Source organism: Elephantulus edwardii, unplaced genomic scaffold, assembly GCF_000299155.1.
Source record: "Elephantulus edwardii isolate Elephantulus edwardi_28Jun2011 unplaced genomic scaffold, EleEdw1.0 scaffold00203, whole genome shotgun sequence".
Lineage (NCBI taxonomy): Eukaryota > Metazoa > Chordata > Mammalia > Macroscelidea > Macroscelididae > Elephantulus > Elephantulus edwardii.
In genome coordinates this window covers 3,058,888-3,071,191 of record NW_006399953.1, presented here as the reverse complement: position 1 = coordinate 3,071,191, position 12,304 = coordinate 3,058,888, and the positions used below count along the sequence as shown (strand labels likewise).

At 42.9% G+C, this 12,304-nt stretch overlaps 1 pseudogene; it reads right to left on the bottom strand.

The window, feature by feature from the left end:
* The window catches only part of LOC102868997, a 62,344-nt pseudogene extending 53,182 nt beyond the window's left edge, over positions 1-9,162 (bottom strand).
* Between the last annotated feature and the right edge of the window lie 3,142 nt (positions 9,163-12,304).

The following is a 12,304-nucleotide window of genomic DNA, read 5'->3' as shown; positions in this document are numbered from 1 at the left end:
GGAGGGCGGGGGAAGAACAACAAACTGGGGAAGAGGGTAGAGAGAATGGTACAGCAATGAAGGAATGAAAACCCAAAATCCCTGTAAATGTTCAATAATACTAATAAAACTTAAAAAAAAGAAGGTAATAAAAAATATTAAAAAAAAGACATAGGTAAATAATCCAATTGAAAAATGGGCACAGGATATGAACAGACACTTCACCAAAGAAGACATTGAGATGGCTAACGAACACATCATGAAATGTTCAAAATCTCTAGCTCTAAGAGAGATGCATATCAATAAAACTATGTAATACCATCTCATCCCAGTAAGAAAAGCAAAATTTAACAGAGCAGCAAACATCAAATGCTGGTGAAGTTGTGGAGAAACTGGAATTGTGCAACCACTATGGAAGGTTGTATGGCACTCTCTCAAAAAGTTGCAAAGAGAAATACCATTTGACCCAGCCATTCCACTACTGGGAATATACCCTAAAGAAACCATGACTGCCACCCAGGCAGATATATTCACACCCATGTTTACTGAAGCTTTGTTCACAATAGCAAAAAGTTGGAAACAACCTAAGTTCCCATCAACAGACAAATGGATAGAGAAGCTGTGATATATTTACACAATGGGATACTACTCTGCATAGAAAAACAAGGAACTCATGAAATACTAAAAATGGGTGATGCTGGAGGACTTTATGCTGAGTGAAATATCTTAGTCACAAAAGGACAAATATTGAATAGTGCCACTGTTGTATAATGGGACTGACATCAGGGTTGGAGTGAGATTGAGAAAGATTGGATAAATTTTGTATATTGCATTAAAATAGATGATGGAGTGAACAGTTCAAAAGCAATAAATTATTGGGTATTATGGTCATGACAAGAGTCCAGAATGAAGGCTGCATAGTGGAGTGTACCCGGGGCAGAGCAGGGGGATTGTATACCAATGAAATAATTTTTCTTTTACTTTTCAAAGACAAGAGGGTGGGGCGAGGCATGAAAAAAGCAACAAAGAGTGAATGGAAATACAAAGTCTCTGTAAACGTTCATTAAAATGAATTTTTTAAAAGGTTTTAAAAATAGGGGGAAAAAATATCCTAGCCTCCAAGGAGAAACTTGGTTTCACCTTTTGTAAGACAGAATTGTTTGTTTCCTTGGGAGTCCTTGGTATGTTCAAAACTCTTCTCCAGCACCACAACTTAAAGACATTGATTCTCCTTCAGTTATCCTTAGTTATTCTTCAGCTCTCTAATGCATAGCAAGTAGTTGGGATGACCATGGCCTAGATCAGGCACACCTAGTCTCTAGACTGACATAATTTCTTCTCAGTACTCTGGAGAGGTCCTTGACAGCAAATTTTCCCAATGCAATTTGTCTTTGATTTCCTAACTGCTGGTGCCAAGAGTGTTGATTGTGGAGCAGAACAAGCTATAACTGTTGATAACCTCAACCTCTTCTCCATCTATCAGGGTGTTACCAATTGGCCTAGTGATGAGAATCTTTGCCTTCTTCATGTTGAGCTTCAATCCACATTGAAGACTACAGTCCTTGACATTCTGCAGCAAGTGTCTCAGGTCCTCTTCAGTAAGCAAGGTGGTGTCACTTGCATAATTTAGGTTGCTGATGAGTCTTCCCCCAATCCTATTGTCACATTCCTCCTCATAAAGGCCTGCTTTCCAGAATGATCTGTTCTGAATATAGATTGAAAATATATGGAGACAGGATGCATCCCTGGCATATTTTGAACCATGTAATCTTTCTCTGCTCTATTCTGAGGTCCATTTCTTGATACAAGTATAGGTTTCACATAGGCAAAAATCAGCTGTTCTTAGATTCCCATTTTCCTCAAGATTAGCCATAATTTGTTGTGACCCACACAGTCAAATGCCTTTGCATAGCTGAGGAACCATAGATAGAAATGCCTCTAGTACTCTCTGCTTTCTGCCAAGATCCACCTGACATTGACAATAATGTTTCTACTGCCATGACCTCTTCTAGCCTAGCTTGCGTTTTTGGTAGCTCTCTGTCAGGGTACTGTTTCAGTCAGTACATTTCGGGATCTTCAGCAGGGTTTTGCTAGCTAGTGTGTGATATTAGTGATACCATTCAAAAATTTTCACACTCTGTTGGGTCAATTTTTTCTTGGAATGGGAATTAATATAGATATCTTCCAGTCAGTTGGCCAGGTAGTTGTCCTCCAGATTTCTTGGCATAACTTCTTGAGCACATCCAGGACATCTGTTTTTTAAATAGGTTAAGTGTTATCCCATCAATTCTTGGTGCTTTTTTTTTTTTTTTTTTTTTGCCAAGATCTTCAAAGTAGCCTGAACTTCTGTGTCAGCCAATTCTTCTTGGTACAGTGACTCTTTATAATCCTGTATCTTCTTTTAATGCTTCCTGAATCGTTCAACATTCTGCCCTCAGCATCCTTAATGTTTAACCATTGCAACTTGCAGACAAGCCAATTTGGCCCTTTTGATTTTCTGACTCCAGCTCCTTGCACATTTCATTATAAAACTTTGTCTTGTCTTTCTGAGCTACCCTTTGCCATCTTTTATTCTGCTCCATAACTTCTTGATCTCTTCCCTTTGTTTTGGCTTCTTGGAGTTCTAGTACAATCCAGAGTCTCTTCTGACATCAATTTTAGCCTTTTCTCCTTCCTCCCTCTTTGTAATGACCTTTGCATTCTTCACAGACTCATATTCTTGATATCTTCCCACAGCTCATCTGGTTTTCATCCATTATCAAGATCAAAATGGCAGATATTTCCAATAGAAGATATGGAACAGAGTCAATTAGATGGAACATAAGAACCTCAATAAAAAACATACTAGAAGAAAAATCATAATGTTCAATGATTCAAACCTTTCTTAAGATGATTTCTACATTACGGTGGCATAGAGTCAAGATCATATTTTTGTTCTTCTGGACAAGTTTTAATCTTTTTCAGCCTCAATTTGAACTTGCACATGAATAATTGATGGGCTAATTCACAGTTAGCTTCTGGCCTGCTTTTGACTGCTGACATTGAGCTTCTCTAATAATTCATTGATAGATGTAATCAGGCTGATTCCTATGCCATCCATCTGGTGAGGTCAATTTATAAAGTTGTCATTTGTGTTTCTTATTAAAGGTATTTTCTACTACATAAGATAATTATTGCAAAAATAGAAGGATAACTAGTAAAACAAGCTTAGGGACCCAAGGGGACAATGGGTGGGCACAGAGGGGTAAGGATGGCTATGGGTGAAATCACAGGGTTGGGGCGAGGAGAGGGAGAGGGTGAAGGAAATGGTAAGTATCTAGAAGGGACCAAAAAAGTTAGTCTTCCAATGGTGGTTAACATTATAAAACATAATGCATGAGAAATGATTGTATGAAATGCAGTGTGAATTAAAAATAGTATGAAACCCAATGTATATGAACTTTGTAAGCAAATCAATCTAAAATGAAATTTAAGAAAATATTTTTAAAAACATATTTGCAATAATCCTACAAAAAAATAACTTGATGACACTGAGAAGGGCCTCTCACAGCACAGAAACCAGCTGAGAGATGGTGACAGTTCACAACACAAAAGAGCAGCTCTCCTCACAGATGTCTACTTTGAGAAGAGAGTCAGAAAATTGACTGGGTGTTTTCATCAGCAGGATGAGATTCCACCAAGCGACCATGAAAACTAGACTCCATGGTCTGCCAATGGGCTGATGCCTTTCATGGCCTGAGCGAAAAATAGGGGTTCTTCCTATGATTTTAGAAGGTAGGGTCTCAGTCAAAGGTGGGCAGCATTCACCCACCCCTCTCACCATCCTGCTTCCAATTTCCACTCATGTAGGCCCACTCCCACTTGCCTTCCCACCAGCAAACACCCTTCCATACTGCCCCCACACTCCCATCTACTGTTTCCATTCATCATGCCCCTACTCCTCCATTGCCCTCATCAATCTCCACCCAGTGTACTGTCCCCACTCTAATCACAGCTGTCTACAGCAGCCAGGACCCACACCAGCCCACAGTGGACTATATTTATAAAAGCCCACAGCAACCAGGACAGACACCAGGGCTCTGCAACCCAGTCTATACCAGTGTGTGGCACAGCTACCCCACATCAGCCTTTAAAAACCTGGACCCACACCAGCCCTTAATAGACTCTTAAAATTGTAGGCCACAAAACAATAATGAGATATCATCTCATTGCAACAACAACAGCAAGTTCAACAGGGCGACAAACAACAAATGCTGGTAAGGTTGTAGGGAGATTAGAACTCTTGTTGCTGTTGGGTGTTAAGTCTATAAATCGCCACCCGGAAGATCACCAACTCATGTATGTAATCATCAAGAACGCTTTATGTTGAAGAACAAACTCCAGCTTGAAGGGGTCTACAAGAAAATGGCGACCCTGGGAGAGCATGTGCAGACATTTCATGGGTAAAATGGAGCTGTTTGACCAGGGTGAGGTAATTGGGAACATGATTGGTGGGTGAGGGGAACACTTACACAGGTCGGCGGCTTGTGATTGGCTTGTGTCTAAGCAGCCACCCAGCCCACCTTCGCCCTTTCCTGTGTCACGTACATGCTTTTCGTGTGTCACACACACACTCTTCCTGTGTCAGGTATGTAGCTTCCCTGTGTCACATATGCATGTCTTTGGGTCACGTACCTGTATTCTTGTGTAATATACGTTAAACCTTAGGATAAGTTAATTTCAAACCTTACAAGGACATCTGGCAGCACAGATGGCTAACCTGAGATAAGAACTCCGCACTCCTGTGGTTGCTTTCTCTCCTGATTAGCTGCCTCTTGGGCGAAGAATTTTTATGGCCTGCTTCTGGAATTGATTTTTTAAGGTTATGCCCAGGTCAGGCTTGAGATGGAGGCCAGGCACAAAATGGAGTCTGTACAGTCCTCTCGGGAATGTAAAACGGTATATCCACTGTGGAAAGTGGCCTGGCTCTTTCTCAAAAAGTTGGAAATAGAAATACCATTTGGTTCAGCAATTCCACTATTGGAAATAGGTGGTTGTTGTTGTTGTTGTTGTTATGTGCCTTCAAATCATCTGTGACTCATAGCAACCCTATGTACAGCAGATGTGAAGCCTGCCCTGTCCTGACACAATCCCACTGATTCCAGCACACCTACCCCCATGACCCCAGGTACTGTATCAATCCATCTTATCTGGGGGTCTTCCTCTCTTACACTGTCCCTCCACCCTTCTTTAAAGACTGGTTCTTCCTGGGCATGTGCCCAGAGTATGTGAGACAGTTTCAAAATCCTAGCCTCCAAAGAGAAACTTGGTTGCACCCTCTCCACCACAGACCTATTTGTTTTCTTGATGGTCCACAGTATGTTCAAGACTCTTCTCTAACACCACAACTCAAAGACATCAATTATTCTTCTGATAATTACCCTTAGCAATTATCCAGCTCTCTGATGTATAGACAGTAATTGCAAAGATGATGGCTTGAATCAGACTTTAGACTGACAGTGCTGCTTTTTAATCCTTTGGTGAGGTCTCTGACAGCAGATTTCCCCAGTGCAATTCATGTTTTGATTTCCTGACTGCTGGTACCAAGAATGTTGATTGTGGAAACAAGTAAGCTGTAAATGTTAACAACCTCAGTCTCTTCTCCATCTATCATGGTGCTGACAATTGTCCCAGTGGTGAGAATATTTATATTCTTGATGTTGAGCCTCAATCTATGTTGAAGACTACACTCCTTGACCTTCTGCAGTAAGCACTTCAGGTCCTTCTTGGTTTCAGCAAGCAAGGTTGTGTCATCTGAATAATATAGGTTTTTGCTGAGTTTTCCTCCAATCCTGAAGCCACACTCCTCCTCATAAATCCAGTCTCCTGAATGTTCTGATCTGCATCTAGATTGAAAAGTTATGGAGACAGGATGCATCCTGACACACTCCCTTCCTGGTTTTGAACCATGCAGTACTTCCTTGCTCAGTTCTGAGGACTGCTTCCTGGTCCAAGTATAGGTTTCTCATAAGCACAGTCAAGTGTTCTGGGATTCCCATTCTCAACGTTAGCCACAATATGCCCTAAAGAAACTAGAGCCATGACTCAAATTTTGTATGCAAACTAATGTTGATTGCTGCAGTACTTACAAGCAAGCTCAATCGCTCATGAACAAATAAATGGATAGAAAACTACGATACATTTACACAATAGGATATTGAAAAGCACTGAAAAATAATGAACTTTTAAAATATTATACAACATTGAGGAGCTTGGATGACAGTATTCTGAGTGAAATATCTCAGACACAAGAAAACAAACAACGTATAACTCCACTGTTATAGAAAGAACAGACAAGGAGGGGTTAAGGAGAGGATGGGAAAAGTGTTGATAGATAATGAACAATGTGTTAGAAGAGATGAAGGGAAGAAATATCCAAAAGGAATATATGATTAGGCATTACATGAGTAACAACAATCTGGAACAAGGAATATTTGGTAGGGTGGACTTGTTAAGGGGGTCGGGGGGGAGGAAGAAAATATGTAACAATCAAAAAAGAAATAGTTTAAAGAAAAACCAAACAAACCTCAAAACCAGCAGTCCACAGAAACCAAAATCTGCACTGACCCACTGTGGCCACGACCTGCACCAGCTACATGCAGCAGCCCAAACAAAACTACCCAATGGCGGCCAGAACCTGCCCCACTGACAACAGCCAGGACTTGCATTATCCCCATAGCAGAATATAAACACTTCAACCCATGGCAACAAGAAGGCCCATCTCCTGCCCTTCCAAAGAAGGCCCTGGCCTGTCGCTCTCAAGAAGTTTTGGGCCTGTATTGTCAATAGGGCTTGTCCCTGCTCTTTCTAAGAAGGCTTGCCACTGCCCTTCCCAATAAGGCTCATCCTTGCCCCCCCAAGAAGGATCACCCCTGACCTTCCTATGAAAGCCTAGGCCTCCCCTTCTTAAGAAGACTCAGGCCTTCCCTCCCCAAGAAGGTCATGAGACATCACCTGGCCTCTATCAGCATGAGGTCACAATGAAGCCATTGGCCCTTTAAAAGGAACACACAAGCCCATTCTAGTTAATTGCATCCCAACAGGATAGAAACCAGAGTCTGAAGGTTCTGAGAAAAAGGGCCTCTCACAGCATAGAAAGCAGCTGTTGACAGGTCTCAACACAAAGGAGCAGCTCTCCTTACAGACCTCCACTTTGAGAAGAGATTCAGAAAAGCGACTGGGTGTTTTCATCAGCAGGCTGAGATCCCACCCAGTGACCATAAAAACCCATTATTCCATGGCCTGCCAAATACCATGGGCTGGTGCTTTCCGTTTCCTGAAGGAAGAATAGTGGTCCCTGCTGTGATTTTAGTAGGTAGAGTCTCAGTTCAAAGATGAGGCAGCAGAGGGGTGGGCAGTGGGTGGACTGGAGTGAGGGGTGGGTGTATTGTGCGAGTGTGGATGGGGGCGGGAGAGGGAGGGTGGGCCTGCCCTTTCAGAGAAGATCTGTCCATGCCTTTCCAAAGAAGGTCCAAGAATCCCCTTTCTAAGAAGCCTGGGCTTGTCCTTCTCAATAACACTTGCACCTTCCTTTCCCAACAAGGCCTGCACCTGCCTTTCTATATAAGGTTCACCCCTGCCCTGTCCATGCCTACTCTTCCCAAGAAGGCCCACCCCTACCCTTCACAAGAAGTTCCAAGACTGCCCTTCCCAAGAAAGACCAGCCCTGCCCTTCTCAAGAAGTTCCAGGACTGCCTTTCCCAAGAAGGCTTGGGCTGCCACTGCCCTCAATGGCTAGGGCCTTTGCTTGCCACGGAGGCCAGGGCCCACCCTTGGCTTGGAGGCCCAGGCTCATGGAGGACGAGATATTCTCCTCACTCCTAGAACCAAAACAGTTCTACAAATGGCTGAAACTTGGAACTCCTACTGCCCTTGTCAGCCCTAATACACTGCTTATCAGAGTAGTCCTCCTGTCCACAAAGGCCCAAACTCATCCCTACCCACAAACTAATTCCTTCTGATAGAGGCCCAGGCTCTTCCCTACCCACAGAGGCATGAGTCTGCCCTGCCCATGGAGACCCTGACTGGGCCCTGCCCACAGAACCCCGAGACCATCTTGCACAACAAAGTCCCAGTCCATGGAAGATTAGACACAATCCTGACCACTGGAATGGAAAATTTCCTCCACAAGGCTAGAACCTGGAACAACTCCTTCTTATGGCAGTTGTGATACTCTGATTCTCACAATGTCTCAAATTGCTCCTGTCCACAATTGCAAAATTAGATCCTGCCCACAATATCCCAAATTTACTCCTGCCCACTGTGGTCTGGATCCACTCTTGCTCATGGATGCTCAGGCCCTCAGCTGCCCATGGAGGCCCTGGATTATCTCTGACCCTGGAAGCCCAGGCCTGTACCTGCACCTGTCCTCGAAGCCCCACCTTGCCTCTTCCCACAAAAGTCCTGGCCCATTCATGCGCACAAAGGCCCAAGCCTGCATTGGCCCAAAGAAAGTCATCCTCGCCACTGCTCACAAATGCTCCCATCTGTTTCTGACCTCCAGTACTCAGGTCTAGGAGGACCAGATACACTCCTGATCACTGGAACCGAAAAGCTCCTACAAGTGGCCAGTACCTGGAACTGCTCCTGTGCATGGCAGCCCTGGTACATTGCTTTTCATGACACCCGAACAACTCTAATTCACAATGGCCCAAACTTATTCCTGCCCACAACAGCCCCAAATCACTGCTGCTCAAGGGGCCTAGGCCTGCCTTGACCAAGAAGACCAGATCACAGTTGATCTCAGATACCTGGTCCCATTCTTGCCCATGGAGACTCCGTCCTCCTTCAGTCTAAGAAGACCAAGGCCCACCACTGTTCACGGAAACCAGTCTCCACCAATGCCCACGGATGCTTGGGCCCATCTCTGACCTCATATACTAGATCCTTGGAAGACCAACATGCTCCTATCCACTGGGACCAAAAAGATCCTACAATAGCTGAAACTTGGAATCACTCCTGCCCATGGCGGCCATGATACGCTGCTTCTCACGGTGACCAGTGTGGCTCTTCTCCACAACAGCTCAAACTTGATCCTGCCCACAGCTACCCAAACTTACACATGTCCACAGAGGCCTGGGCCCACCCTTGTCCATAGTCTACCAGACTCACCTGACCACTGCAGACAGACACATTCCTACACATGCCGGGACCCGGACCCGCTTCTGCCCACTGTGACCTAGATATACTGCCTCTCACAGTGACCAGTGCAGCTCTTATCCACAAGAGCTCAAACTTGATCTTGCCCACAATGACCTAAGCTCCCACCTGTCCACAGAAGCGCAGACCACCCTGCCCATGGAAGCCCAGGCCCACAGGGGACCAGACATGCTCTTGATCACTGGAATTGAAAAGCCAACATGCAGAACCACTTTTTCCCATGGCTGCCCAGATACACTGCTTCTCATGGTCGCCTGAACTGTTCTTGCCCACAACAGCCCATACTCACTCCTGCCCACAGAGGCTCGGGCCACATTTACTCTGGGAGCTGGACCCACCCTTTCTATGGTGAACAGAATATACATCTGATGTTGCTGCTCATTGTAGTGACCTGGACCCGCTGTTACCCATTGTGGCCTAGAAACACTGCTTCATATGGACACTGCAAATCGTTCCTCTGTACAAGGGCCAAAGTCACTACAGATCACAGAGTCCCGGAGCTGCAAGTCCATTGTGGACCAGACATGCTCCTGACCATGGTGGACTGAAATGCTCCTACCCACAGCCTGGCCCTGGCCCTACTCTAGCTCATAGGGGCCCAGACACATTGCTTCTCATAATGGCCCAACCACTTCAGCCCATAAAGAGCCAAAGTCGCTCTTGTCCAAGAAAGGTCAGGATTGGCTCCTGCCTCATAGGACGAATATGCCCACAGCCACTCTTACTTGCCCCTGCCCATGGAGGCCCAGGCCTTCATCTCCACATGATTGCGGCCAGCTTGGCCTCTATGTAATGCAGCCTGGACCTGCTCCTGTCCACAACAGCCCAGATAAATTATTTCTCACTGTGGCTCTACTAGCTCCTGCCAGTGTGGCCCACATGCTACTCCTGTCCATGGGGAGTGAAACTAAAAATTATTTTATTATCACTTAATTGATTTCATTTTATTATAATATGTGCATCGTACCTTTTTTATTGTATTGTCTTACCTATGCATATGTTAAAACATTGACTCTACAACAGAAAGGGAAAAGAAACAAACAGACCCATTTTTGTTCAGGTTCTGATAAATTCTTCTTTGAGCTGATGTAAATATTTCTATTTTAGTTGTTCTCCATTTCTATTCTTGGGCCATAGCTGACTCAATGGCACACAACAAAAATATATATAAAATTATATTTGTAGATTCACTTATCTCCATATGTACAGTTAGGTGACAGTAACTAATGTTTACCATGTTTTTAACCATCACCTTTATATATTTTATAAAATGTCATTCAAAAAGTATTGGGATTAAGATCCTCTAGTATAAATTCTTTAATTTAACCTACAGCAGTACCTTCAAAAAGACTCTTTTTTTCAAAGAAAGTCATGTTCACGCATACAGGGTTTGAGACTTTTAGCGTGTCTTATTTGGAGTTTCTAATCCAATAACACCTTCACTAATAATTATTTTAAATAATTTGGAGAAAGAATAAATTAAAACTAAGTAAATTATTATTAAGAGAGCAGAAAGCACTACGTCCTGGTAACAAGTTGTCAGCAAAAAGACTGCTCCTGACCATGAGATAGCTCAAGCTCACAGGGTCCTCCAAGGGAGAAAGATTCTGTTAGGATTTGCAGCCTCAGGAATCCTATGAAGTGAGAATTGACTTGGTATCAGTGGGTTGGGTTTGGGTCTACCCTGTTAGGTTTATGATTTCAAGTGTTGTATTTTTTGGTTTTTGGGGTTTTTTGGGGTTTTTTTTTTCTGTTCTTTGTTTGTTGCTGATAAATTTACTTCTTTAAGCCTTATGGCAATCTTACAAACTTGATGATTTTAATATCCCCATTTTACAACCCCCTCCCCAAATCCTAGGGGAGCTCTGGTGGTCTAGTGGCAAGACACTGTGCTGCAATCCCAAAAGCACATGATTTGAGACCAAAAGGCACTCTGCAGGGGAAGGGTGAGCAATCTCCTCCCACGCAATTAATTGTCTCTGAAAACTCACCAGAGGGTCAACTATGGGTCAGCTCTGACTCTATGGTACACAAAAACATTCCCAAATTCTAAGGAAGTTAAACTCTATAAAATAAATAAAATATGATTATAATATACTACAGCATTTACCTAAGAGTAATTTTTAAATAATCCAGTGTTATTATTATCATCATCATCATTATATGCCGTTGAGTCAAGTATGACTCATAGCAACACTATAAACAATAGCTCTGACTCCTATGCTAAACTGTGTCAAGCTCAAAAATCTCTGACATCCTCGAGCCTGTTGCTGCAGTCACTGTGTCAATCACCTGGTTGAGAGTCTTCTCCTTTGCCATTGCTCCACTTTTGCAAGCATGGTGTCCTTCTTCATCTGAAATTGTGAGGTTGCTAGGATGAAGGTTAAGGATGTTTTTGTAGGACAGAAGAGCTTGATGTAGTGCAAGGAAGATAACTTCTGATCTTCCACAGTTGTTGTTGTCGAATGCCTTCGAGTTGAGCACAACTTATAGAGACTCTAAGAACAAAAGACTTGAAGCCCCTTTACAACTATCACATTTATCCAAGTTCATAGTGTTTCCAGAGGCATGTTATTTAGGAAGTGGAACTCAAGAATTTCTATCTAAAATTGTATTACCAAGAAAAAGCAGCACATTATGTTACAAATAGGTTTTTCTCTAGGATGTGTGGTAATCAAGTTAATTCATACATGTTTAAATAAATAATTTTATTCCAAATGACTTTCAAAATTGATAGGCTCATGTAGGATATAAATTTGATTTACTAAAGATTTAGAGTAGGGTGCTTATATGTTTGCTTATTATCTGTCCATGCACATAAAGTTTCTTTATGATTTTAGGCACCATCTCATTTTGTCAGTTCTAATAACCATAGCATTATGATCTTCGTTGCCAAATATTTCCTTTCTAGTGAATTAGATCTCTTACTCCATGAAAAAAACAAAAGAAATATAGTTATTGATATCAAAGCTATTTAAAACTTTTCTGTACAGAAATGTACAGTTTATAGAAGAATTGTCTATAATGGCTTGATTGGTCCTGAAGAGCAGAATGTAACCACATTGATCAGAGAAGAGGAAGGAAATCAATGAACACGATCTATTGATATTATGGCACAATGGCCTTG